At 41.1% G+C, this 12,909-nt stretch overlaps 1 protein-coding gene across 1 annotated transcript in view; it reads left to right on the top strand.

Annotated features, from left to right (window-relative positions):
- The window catches only part of AGPAT4 (1-acylglycerol-3-phosphate O-acyltransferase 4), an 85,695-nt gene that overhangs the window by 20,968 nt on the left and 51,818 nt on the right, over nucleotides 1-12,909 (top strand). The window lies entirely within an intron of this gene.

Raw genomic sequence — 12,909 nt, 5'->3', positions numbered from 1 at the left:
ATATCTGCAAGGTAATGGTTAGTTCTAGTCCTCCTTCATCTGTATGTCTCAACCTTTACTGAAGAGTGTTAGTTGTGGAGAATGAACATTCAGCTTGAACAGACTTTTGTCTGTGTTGGTCTTGAAATGAGCTAAAAGACTAGTAAGGGTTACACACCCTCTGTTGTGTTTTGAGTTTCAAGAAACAAAACAAAAGAAAAAAACCCAAACCAAAACAAAAACCCAAAGCCTTTGGGCTTTTAACTTTCAGAAAGTATTTTCTGGCTCCAAGTGTATGTTCACTGAATGGTTCAACTGCCTGTTAATCCCCCTTTTGTAAAATGACAACCCTGATAGTGCACCTCTAATAAGGAAATTGAACACTGCAAACCCCTACAAGGTGGCAACAATAAAAAATTTAAAAATAAATGTGCTTGTAAGATGGCATTAGAACAAAGGCTGGGCAAGCAATCAATCTTATTTTTTATTTTTAAATAATTTAAGGACATCTTGTCCTCAGTCTCTTTTTCCAAAGAACTGAGAGCCAAGATGTATGCCAAGGAAGAAAGCACTTAGTGTGGAATACATCACAGTTCTCATGGATGCTGTTTGCGCCTGAATTGGAAGAGGTGGGAATACATCTTCCTCTTGCCCTTTATCTGAGGACAGCAAACCACCACAAACGGTACACACAGCTTTTTTGCACTAGCTCGTAAAGTTGGCCAAACACATACAGGGTGTCTTGGGTATTAGTGCCATGTGTGCAGATGGCTGCGTAGCTTGCTGGGGCAGTGGGAAAGTGGTTTGTACTTCCTGAACCACTTTGTGCTTGGTAGGCTGGTGCAGTGCTACCCCGGGGTGAGGAGAGCGTGCTGGGCTCCTGCGGGCTGTTTGGGACATAACTCCGCCATATGCCAAGACTGTGAGAATGGGACACAACACGTACAGGACAAATGGCTTCTTTAGTGGTGCTGGGTGTATTTACTCGGGAAGGTATTTTGCCTGTGAGTGGAGCAGTGGTTGATAACTTGTCCTCTTGCTGCCACTGTGTTGGTGGCAAATTAGCTTCTCCTTGTGCTGAAACCCACCTTGCACTTCCAGGGTGAGTGGCAAACTGGCCTCCCGCTGACTCTCTGCACAAGGTGAACTTTGCATAAACAAAAGGTCTGCCAACAATGGCACAGTCGTGGGGACAGGTGCATAAGGGCTTTAAAAGCAATCAACTTAGCTTCTAATCTGCCTTCATAAATAAATTATAGTAGTACTAATACCTATTCTTGTGCTATGAAAGGGCTGTTATTACACCTCTGGGTAAAGTTACACTATGTAGGCTGCAGTTTGTAAATCCCTCTGAGGGAAAGGCCCTTCTCTGAATGGAAAGAGGCACCCTGATGCCTGCTCATTGACTGCAGCAAAACCAAGATGGAAACTGATTCTTCTTATGACTAAGCTTTCTAGAAACAAAACCAGAGGAAATTGAGAACTGTTTCAAGTTCATCGTCTTGGCTGGCTGTTATGAGACAGTAAAACTAATTCCTTCCATGTACAGCTATAGGCTTTGCAATGTGAGAACTGGGCATCCAAATAGGGCTCTGGGGCAGTATTGGGGCCATGTTAATCCTCAAGTTTGTTTTGTTTCCCTGGATGTAACCCACTGCCCCCTTGGAGTTCAGAGGAGCCCTTGGCCATTTTGGTAGTTGTTCATACTAAGGTGGTGCTGGGGCAGAGAGAAGAACTCTCTCCTCTGGTGCAGTTGAGTAGGTGGGAAGGGGTGGGAAGCAAGAGGGCCCTGGAGAGACAGGGCTTTCTTCTTCCTCCACTTCCCTCTATTGCCATCTCACACTGCAGAGGAAGCAGTCTGCTGCTGTTCAAAGTATGCCACAGTGTCCTTAATATAATCCTGTAGTGTTTTATTTATAAAGCAAATTGAGTTATGCTTGTCAACGTAGATGTAGCAAAGAGCTTTCATAGGGCACTTAGGACTGCTTTCTTAGCCTGTTTGTGAAGTTGTTTTGAGTAATGTGTGCAAAATGACTTTTTCTCAAGTGCTACTTCTCCATATAAGCCTTTGTTATCTTGGTTCCACACACGACACTCATACGAAGCCACTGGCGAAGGCTGAAAAGTTTGCAACAAATACTGAGGGAAAACTGGAGGCCAAATTTGATAGTCATGCAAAGAGAAAATGTTGATTTGAACCTTTGGAGAGCTAGACCATCACCTTAGCCTTCTTGTTTTCCCTCAAGCCATGCCATGGGGATGACTGTAGAAAGAGTGTACTAAGGAAATGCCCATGTTCGTTTTAATGTAGATCAACTATGTTACTGAGGGCAGGATAGTTATGGTAGTGTGGAGATCTGAGTAAGTGGGTGCCCAAGTACCTACCTGGGTGGTGAGGTGTTTGTTGCAGCCTGCATCAAGCTCCATGCTGCTGTGGCAATTTTATTCTCAGCACTCAGGCTACCTTGGGTATCTCTAGACAAACCATTGCCATACCTCTTTTCTGTAATGTAGTCTTAGGTTTCTTCCTGTGTTCCCTGCAAATCTGAAGTAGGGGTTTACATGTCAGACTGGGGGGGTATCCTGCTTGTAAGTTCCAATCATCAGTGTTGATCATTGAGCTGCGTACAATAAGGTAGATGACTAGCTTTCTCTAAAATCTACTTTTGTTAGATTGATGAATGTCATTGAATCTTTGGATTCTTTTGCTCTCAAAAATTAAATTCATAAGGGTGTATCATGTGTGACAGATTTTGTTAAATATAAAATATGCTTGGAGCAGAGAAGAGTGTATATATATGTCATTGAATGGTAGTGTTTAATTTTCTAACTCACTTTGTCTTCCCTTCCATATAAGTAATGTAGTAACATACTTAGCACTGCATCATAAAAAAGATCTAGTGAAAAATGAGCAAAGTGACAGGAGTGATCTCACCTCTTGTTGTTAGCAAGGACAACAGAATGTGAGAAAGTAGTATCTGATTTACTGAAGCCATCAAAGCAGGGGCAGCAGGAGGTATTCCTCTAATTTAAAAATAATACATGACAAGTTATGAACTCTGTAGCAGTATATTGTTAGCTTCTACAGCTAGATTGCCTCTTAGTGTTTAAAAGTGAATAATTCCATCAATGTGGGGCAAAACTAAGCTCCAATTTTAAACAGTCTGCGTATCTAAATTTTGAGACTTCAAGGTTTTGTTTTTGTTTGCCCAAAACATACCAGTAGTCAGCAGTTTTGCAAAGGGCTCTCTAGATTGTACCTCTCCTGACAACATGTCTGTTGGTAAACAAAATGTATCACTATTTGTTCACAAAATAATGCTGAGAGATCAGTAGATTAAATGTTTCAAGCTATGAAGTACAGTGCAGCCTGTATTGGTGTGTTTTCCACAGTGCTCTTGCCTGCTTCATTCTGGGGTCTGAGTCTTATTCTAGGGGTGGTGGGCTGGAAAGTAGACTGGGATGTATGCCATAATACTGAAATATGAACCACTTGACTCTTCAAGTGATAGGCTGTATAATGACATTCATAAAGTCAGTCAGGATCCATTTTAGGAGTAGCAGGGAGATCACACCATTTTTGTTTGTGGATGGGATTTTGAAATGTTTTTTTGTTGCTGAGGATTCTCTTGTCATATGATGGCATGTGCCTCAGTATCCTACTGTTGAGTTGTCTGAATTATTGTCCCGCAAGCTTGTGTGTGCATGGCCACATATGAGCATACACAGTTTCCTTCTGGTAGATCGTATTTGCTCTTATGGTTGATTTCCCTTTTGAAGCCTTCCAAAGGGTAGAGGTAGATCTCTATCATGCTGAAATGAGTTTTGCACTCAAAAACTATTAGTTTGCTTTGCTTTGACAATGTAGATATTTTGTTAGAGTAGAAATATCTAATCTAAAGTATCATCTACTCTAATTTGTTAACGCCTTCCTCCAGCCTGCTTCCTAATACCCTTTTATACCTGTTATGTACTTGTGGCAGTGCTGCTGGTTATCTGTACAGTTCCCCACTGAGACCAAACCTTGAACTTCTCTAATTTGGAAAGACTGAAGGAGCCAGTCACTGCAGCAGGTTCTCCATTATTTTGCTAGTAGAGTAAGAGAATGTGTTTGTTCTCTGCCATCCATCACAGCTTGAACTCCCTTTTTTCCAGATTGTGTTAGCAGAATTATATTCATCTCTATAAGTAAGTCCTCTGCAGTGCCTAGCAAATGCCTCCGTATTTTCCCTACTACCATTAACTTTCTGTATCAACTAATAACATTTCAGTCCCTCTCATTTTATGCCACTTGCAGGCATCGTTATCCAGTTTTCATGGTGGTTCAGGTATTGACAGTGAGCTTTAGTGGATCAGCCAAGACTGTATGCTGATTGCAGGCATGCTGTGTGAGTGTAGTGCTGTTCTGTTCATGAAGGTGTGATTGAATGACATCTGTGCATGACCTTTAGCAGAATTCCTAATTCAACCTAAAACAGATATGGTCTGTTATTACCAGCTCTTAGTTTAGGAGAAAGGGACTGCTTTCTGGGAAAATGGATGTGAAAAAACCTTTTGGTACTGATGCTTTCTATCCAAGACTGATGAAGAGCTAGAGAGGCACTTAGTCTGATCTTTAATGAAAAGAGCATCTTCACTGTCACTGATATTATTTTGCTGTTGCTGGAGCCTTTGTAGAGGTTGCTTGTCTTCATTTTCCTTTTTTTTTTTTGCCTCAGATTCCTGATCTGAAGAAGGGTGATGGTGATAGCCTGCAGACTGGAGAGAGGGATGGCAGGGAAGCAATAGAAGGTGAACCACATTCTGTTTGGTGTCTGGCATCTCACATCACAAAATTTCTAGCACCTCTTGTTAAGGATTAGATCTGGCCAGCAAGCTTCCTAGATTCCTGAACTGGGGTAAATCTGGAGTATTTGTATGAAAGTACTTACATCTGACATGACATAACTGAGGAACCTAATATCTAATGTTCCAAGTCATAGCACAGAATATGAAGACATTAATGTTTGTACGAGTTTGGTGCTACAGTTGTTTATTCATTAAGGGTGAATATCACAATCAGAGGATCAAATTCTTCTTAAGAGACATTGCATATTTGTACAAACCGCATTTTAGCTATAGGGCTGATTTTAATTGCTGAAATGGTACTAAATCTGAAGTATAGCCTCTTGATCCTATGTAAGCTTCCTGAAAAGATGCAGAGAGTAGCTCATTGATCACCATCACCAGTTACAAGCAAATACAAACTAGCAGTAATCCAACCCTGTCTGGGGAAGAACACTACCTTCACAGGCAGAACTACTGGGGTAATTTTGAATTCTCCTGTGTTTGGTCTCTTGTGTTTGCACCAAGTGAGGTGCAGTGTGTCTTATCTCATTTGCTATTGGTTGGCTACATCTTCTGCCTCCCTGCTCCCTTTTGAGCAATGTGCACCACTAAAAGTGTATACCTAGGTGATTCTCCCTCTCCCAAAAGCATGTAAGTCACATAGTAGCAAGTTGTTGTGGAGTAGGTTTTCCAGCTCCTACTGCAGCAAGGATTTCAGCAGCTGGTTCAGTGAAAGTATCTGGTGTCTAACTTTTTGCAGGAGGATTTCCAAACTGGTAGGAAGCAGTATCTTCTTTCAGCAGGTACTTGAGGTTTTTCAGTGTGACAGTTGAAAGGAAAGAGCTTCAGAGTGTACATGCTTGGTACTCCTCTAAGGCCAGGTGGTTATTACCTGTGACTTGTTTGCACCCTGCAGGTTAAGGCTTCTTACTTGAGGATTATGTTGTTTTCTCACTTTGGAGACTGTTGCAAGGTAGCAGGGTCTGTTGGGCAATCTAAATGTATGTTGCTGAATTTCCTTTACATCCATCTTGGCGTAGTCTATGCTTAAACATGTTTCTTCCAACACCATGTTCAGAAGTAGGAATCCTTTAACTCTGGATAAGAAAACAAATGGAAATGTATGCAAAGCAATTCTTTCATTTGCCTGGTTTTGGAGAGGCAGTTACCATTTTGCCAGACTCATTTTGGTCCTTGCCGAAATAATATTCGAAACAACGTGAGAAACCACAAAGAGATTACAGTGCAATTGTTTGTGGGTAGATTGTTTTGCTCTTCTGTTAGCCCACTTTTATTAGTATTTTATATGTGTGCTTTTTCTGTACTCAAGCAAATTGCATTGCAGTGTCAATAACTAACATTTCCTTTCTCTCATGGTGTTAAAGAAGCGGGAAGTACACTTCAGTCTGATTATCAGTTCACTTAGCTGTGTTTCTAAATTGAATCTCCAGTATACTGCATCTCTGAGCATGGGGTTTTCTTTGAAAGTCAAAAAACAAGTGAGCTTTCTAATACAGGAGGGGTTTTCCATTGTACATAAATTTCTTACTGCTCATTGGTACTTATGTGGCTCTGCTAAAACAAAAAATCCAGGAATCAATATGTACTGCTAATGAAAGATTTTGATGAATGAATGTATCTGCTGCCTGGGTTATGTAAGGAAATATAGAGAGTGATTGTACAGACTTAATTTCTCGCTGTCACTTCTAAAGAAGCTTGCCCTTGGTTTTTGGGAAAGCGTGGGAGTTCTGCAACTGTGAGACTTTTGACAGGGGCTCTCATTAATATAGCTTTGCTGCTATAAAGGAGCTCCTTTCCTGCACCACCCTTGAATGCTGTGGAGAGTCTTATTGGATTTTTTTTTTTATTTTTTTCTTGAAGCAAACAAACTCAATACTATTCTCTGACATTTTCCAGGCTTTTCCCCTAGCTCATATGTTTCTCATCTAGAGATGTGCAATGTGCTAGTACCCTGCAGTTTGCTGAGGACTCTATATTGGCAAGCTAGCTGTGGAGAACTAAAGAATCTGTTACTTCCTTCAAACTCAGACCATTTCTCTGTAGGGCCTATGTGATAGACTTTTGTAATGCTATTCTTTGTACAAAGGCAAAAGATAGGGAGGGGGATGTTAATGTTGCAGTGTTCAGAAAAGTGCTTTCATTGGCTGAATTGGGTTCTATTTTCAGAAATTGAATGCAAACTGATCTCAGCTGAATTTTTCAGAGTTGTCCTACCCACCAAAATATATCAATTAAAGTTTTATTATTTGAACATGTATTGCCTTTTGTGCTCATAAAGGAGGAAGATACACAGGCAAAATAGCTAATATACGTCTTCAGTTTCCAGATGTTCTTTGTCTATCTAGAGTTTAAAACTGAGACCACAGTACATTTTCCTTTTAGTATGACACTATATTTTCAGTATTTTTTTAAATGCTAAGAGTTCACAAATTTCTGGTTGGATTGAAGCTCACTATGGAGTTTGTCTTCCTTTTGTCTTCATAGGCTCTGAATCAGTGCTAGAAATCTGCATTAATTCATGCCTAAAATTCAAGGTTTCCTGAAAGGTGATTTAAATTTCCTTAGCTGTATGGCAATCGCTTGTAGCTTCCTGTAGGTGCATGCAGTCCTCAGGTGAGAATTAGAGAGGCTGGAATGGCAGATCCATGAGTCTTTGAGATATGGACTTTATTCTGATAATAAGTGATGGATTTCTTCATGTGGAAAGCACATGATGGTTGATAAATAGACTATTGTGCAAGTGCAGGTGAGCAGAAGGGCAAGCAATGTCCCAGGAGCATCCCAAACTGTGTGGGTTACACTATTGGACTTAGTGACTTAAAGTTAATGGGAAAGACAGGACCTGATATGTGCTGCTACTCGATGTATGTGCCATGTAAGTCAGTCCTTGAAAAGTTCTTTTTCTATATTGGAAAGATGGGAATTGGATTTCTATTTAGAGCAGTGGTATGCTAGGTTCTTCCTGTGTGAATGTGGGATATTGTAGTGTGGTAGTAATCTCCAGGACTGTTTTTCAAAGGTGTTCCTGTGAACAATATAAGAAAGTTGAAAATACTGTTGAGTACTTTGTCCCAAATGGGGTGGGAATGATAATGCTGTCTCTGACCTTCATACAAAGAGTAAGAGTCAGGATGCTGGAGTCTGTCCTTTATTTCTAGTTTGTGTCATTGATCTGTTGCTGTAGAAAAGTCCTGTAATCATGATCACATTTTTACGCAGGGAAGACCAAAAAAGGGATAGGAAGGTTGTCTGTTCGCATATATGAGCAGTGCCTGTTGCAGGTGGGTACTTTTGTAGGATGTCTGTCTTGAGATAAGAAAAATAACTGTTAGTAGAAGAAACCCATGGGACCAACTTGTCTGTCTGGAGGGGCACTTCTACTGAATTCTGGTGTTACAATTAGAGGGTCATTCCTGCTACTCCCTTTGGTGCCTCATTAGGTCTTCAACAAGGGGACGTGTGCTGGCCTTCGGGGCTGTCCAGCTGGAGAGAGGAGCAGGAGGAGATGCCTGCTTAATTGTTATCTGCACTGACTGGTCCCTTTGCCACGAGGAACTGCTGGTTTGTTGAAACGTAGGAGTATTGCTAAATTCCTTGGGGAAGAAGGATAAGAGGAGCCTTCAAATGTGAGACAAATATCTCTGACACATGGCTGTTAAATAATTAATTTCCCTAAAGAGTTTGAAAAGAGCATTTCAAAACACTGACTACTGCAGATCTGTATGTGTGTTAGACCCGTTGTACTTGCGAGGCTGGCTTTGTTCCCCATGCTGTGTAACTCAGAGAGAAGAAGCTGTTTTGTACGCAGATTGTGCAGGGATAAAAGTCAGAAAAAAGCTGTGAAATAAAATGTTTGAAGTGTGCAGCTGTTTTTTCTGAAGGGAAGGTTGCTTTTGACTTTCAGCATGGAGATAGTTTAAAAGGAACAGTGGCTAAAGCAATGAACAAAACTTGTTTCCGTATTCCTCCACCCCTCTAGCTCAGGACTGCACTAGAGAAGGCTGCATCAATTGAAACCTCTTGTTTCAAGAATACCTATGCTGACTTAAAATTTCTTTTTCACCTGAAGAAAAATTGTGGTTTACATTTTGTGGGCGTTATGTTAGAAGGAGAGAATCTATTTGGTCAAACTTGAATGGGAATGGGAGCTGGGGGGAAGCTGGGAAGTGAGGTGCTGTGCCCAGTACACATGCAGTAACTGGAAGGGTCCTGTGCAAGGCTCGTGCCCAGATCAGAGCTGCTGGCTCAAATACTAGAAGCAAGCCTTTAATGTACAGGTTTGAATCACAAGTTCTCAGCTCCTATCTTAGGCCCTATGAGGATCTGAAATACTCTAACTTTCAGGATACGCTGAAGGCTTGTGCATTTAAGATCTTGCATTAAATCTGATTCTGATCTTGGTTCCCAAAGCAGTTACAGCTTGGCTGTGTTACAGGAACACAAGCTTGGCCATATTAAACTGTCTGTACTTTATCTCATTTGGTATGTTTCATCTGAGAAACCATTGATGACACTCCATCAAAAAGGGTGAAACACTTTTTATCAATAAAGTGTTAGTTGTCTTCGTTCTGTAAGAAAATGAAATGGATCGTGTGCATGGAGCTGAGGCACAGCAAGCACCAGAACTATTCTTGTGTAATGTCAGCCTTCAAAATTAAAGCCATAATGTTTCAATAAAGCAATATATTTTTCACTTATTACTAGCCAGTTCATGCATCTGTACATGCAGGTTTTAATTCTATGACTAAGCAAGCATTGAGGTTAAATTGCCAAGAAGATCAAACCACAGATAAAGCTTTAGCTTTGTAATGGGTATGATGAGTCTAATCCTTGTTTTGTGTAACTCAGCATGGTGTAACAGTGACTACACTGCAGTTGAGGATTATTTTTATGCCAGTTGAGGATCTGGTCAACTTAAGTAAATGTCAGTGTATATTGGGGGGACGGGAGGGGGCGGGGAAAGGTGGGAAAAAAAAAAATCTGTGCGCCATCAGTCTTCAGGAACTAGTTTAATTATGACTAATGCAAAAGTCACGTTTCAGCTTAAAGTTGCATTCAATTCTTATAGTTTACAGAACCAGCTGGGGTGGGTAGGATGGGCTTTTTTTGTTTGGTTGGTTTGGTTTTTAACTACATAATATATCATACTCTCTCCTAATCTGTGATTTTTATCTTGAAGTTATGTTGACAAATTTCTTAAGTGTTGGGAGGAGGTGGTGGTTGTTACTTTAAACTGGTAGTTGGTACTTTAATATTCCAAATGACACACTTAGGAAGTGTTCCTTTTAGCATACTATTCTTTGCCAGTCACAGGCTACCTCTGCGTAGAGCATGCCTTTGAGCAATTATCAGTGAGCTCTGCTTTCAGCAGCCTGTGCGTGCCCTGTGCTTTATAAAAGAACACTGCCTTGCACACTTGCCTGGGGACTGTTTCTGTACGCTGCATGCCCTGCCTTTCTACATCTAAAAGGTGAGCAATGGCAGTAGGCTCTGTGGCCAGCCTGGGGCTCCCTCTGTGCCCCCCACCTGGGGATGTTAGATGAAACCCTGCTTCCTGTCCGCATTCCTCATTGAGTTGTGTGGGCTTTTTTTAATAAATGGCCAGCTCTGGTTTGAAAATCAAAGTGTATTTTAAAACAGAGTTTTGAATCTTGTTTTAGATTTTTTTCCTTTGCTGTTCAGCTCTTTTTTTCTTAGCTAAGAGCAGAGAGAGACTTCCTCTTCAGGTTTGGGGCTGGGCCCTTGATCTGGACCCTCTGTAGAAGAAGCTCTAGTCCCTCCCATGCATCTTTCTCTGCAAGAGGATGTACCACTTGCACAAAGTTTATAAATCAAAGTCTTAGTTGCTCAACTTCAAGATCTGCTTGCTTGGTCCACTGCTGTACTGTGTCAAGGAGTGATCTGATGTGCTGCAATGTCTGGATTTGGAGGACTCTGGATTGAGTTCTTCCTTGTGGAAGCCTCCATGCAAGCTTCATCCCACAGAGCCAGGCTGTTGGAGGAGCCTTTGCATGCCATCTGGCTGGAGTGTTGTCCTCTGCTCCTGTGCTGTTTTTTCACAAGCTTCTCAGTTACACCCTTGGCAGTCAGAAAAAAATTGAAAGGAATGATGCTCACAGCAACCTAGGTCATGAGTGATTTCTGTCCTTCAGCTGAACTTGCTGACATTGCTTCTTCCACTGCTATCAGGTTACATGGCAATTCCAGTTGGAAAAAGATCTGAACTGGTAAAAACTACAGAGTTTTCAAATAACAGGCCCATAATGAGAGAGGACTGGAGTACCTCTAGGCTCTTCCTGTCCCTTCTCCTTTGTTCCGTTGTGGTGCAAGCTGTTGCAAAGACATTGAAGCAGCAGTGTTGATAACACAGGAGGTTATTGTCTAAGCCTTCTAATAAGGTCGGTAAATTCAAATGGTAAATAGTGTTTATTTGCACTGGCTTTCCGCTTTCCAGCTTTTCAGGCAAGACTTTTAGAGACGATCCAAATGGCCTGCACAGAACCTCAAAGACCTCAGGCACAGTGCCAGCTGGCAACCTAACAACTCTGCAGTCTGCCCTTGATGGCTCTGATATAGCAGCTAGAACGGGTGCTATTACTGTGCTTCTCTTAATCTCAAGTGGTTGAAGTCCTGTGAGAAGTCCAGATGTCCATCAAGAAGGGTTGATCTTAAAAAGCTGTAAGTCTTCCTAATACAAAGAAGAAATGTCAGCCTGCATGAGTTAAAGCAGAGTATTTCAATCAGTTGTAAATCAGTAATGTGTACAGCCTAGAGGACGGGAAGAGGATAACTTTGTCTCCATCACCTTACAAGCTGATAAACGCTGCATCCAAGTCAGTGAGTCACATGGGTCCTGTGTATCTTTAATTTTGAGAAAATTGGGGCAACAAAGGTGGTAAAGATAATTCAGAAAGGAATTCTCTAGCTAAGTTCAAAGAAATCACTGACTCTTGGAATAGCCTGCCTTCTTTGTTCTGGGATTTCTGTACAGTTTTGATCAGTTTGTCATGGGAGAAAATTCTGATACCTGATATGCTTTGTGTAATATTGTATCCCCTGCTTAAATCTTGAAGTTTTTCCTGTTTTTTCTGTGATTCTGTTGTGCTAGAAATACTTGTGATGAAGTTGAAAGAAATATCAATAGTGCGTATGCATCTGATCTCGTGATATGTCTCTACTCCCGACACATGCACACCTTGTTTGCATGATGGGTCTTTATTTTGCTACTGCTGTGACAAGTCAGATCGTGCCTTTTAAAAGAAGCAACAGCTGTTCCTCCTGTACCTACTTGAAATGGTATGTCTGGCTGCTACTCTTTATAATTTGCAAAGCATTGCATAGGAAAATGTCTTGGGTTACCAGAGAAGCACAGCCTGCGTTTTGTAACTGGCAGAGGCTGTCTTTTTGGAAACTGAATAGAAGAGAGTAAATTCAGAGCCTGTTCATTATGCAAGGTTGCCATATATCACGTAAGCTAAACCTGTGTTTCCTAGGAAAATTACTCAAATAATTCTAAGAGTACAATACTGTTGCAGCAGACATGCAAAAGCAAGAAGCTAGTTACCTCTGTGCACAGTATTTCTGCAGCGTTACCTTGAGCCACTGGGACTACAGAGCAGGAAGCCAGTAATGGTTTTTTTTGTGGGCAGCTTTTTAGTTTGAGCAGTGAGAGGTTAGGCAAATTAGTGGTATCTTCGCATCCTCACCTGCTGGAGCACACGAGCTGCAGGCTGTCTGAGCAGGTCACAGTGTTCCTCCTGTGGATTCGTTTTCTAACTTTCTTGCTGCACTTAAGTGTTGAGGAAGTATTAATGCAAGCACAATCAAACAATGTGATTTGAGAGGCACTGGTGTCCTTACCTGTGGTGTGATATTGTTGTATACTTTGGGTGTATGTCTGTCTTAACAGAATGTACTATTTCTGATGTGAATTATATTCTTTGGTAAGAAAAAGTGGGGATTTTTGTATTTTTATATATTTGGATAACTTCAAGGGGTTACACACTACACCCATTACAAAAATCACAGCTTTATGTGTACTTGATAGGTATATTTGATCTGTAGTACTTTATTTTTAATTCA

The sequence above is a fragment of the Harpia harpyja genome, chromosome 4 (assembly GCF_026419915.1).
Source record: "Harpia harpyja isolate bHarHar1 chromosome 4, bHarHar1 primary haplotype, whole genome shotgun sequence".
NCBI lineage: Eukaryota > Metazoa > Chordata > Aves > Accipitriformes > Accipitridae > Harpia > Harpia harpyja.
The sequence above is the reverse complement of the archived record's forward strand: the minus strand, read 5'-3'. Positions and strand labels throughout refer to the sequence as shown.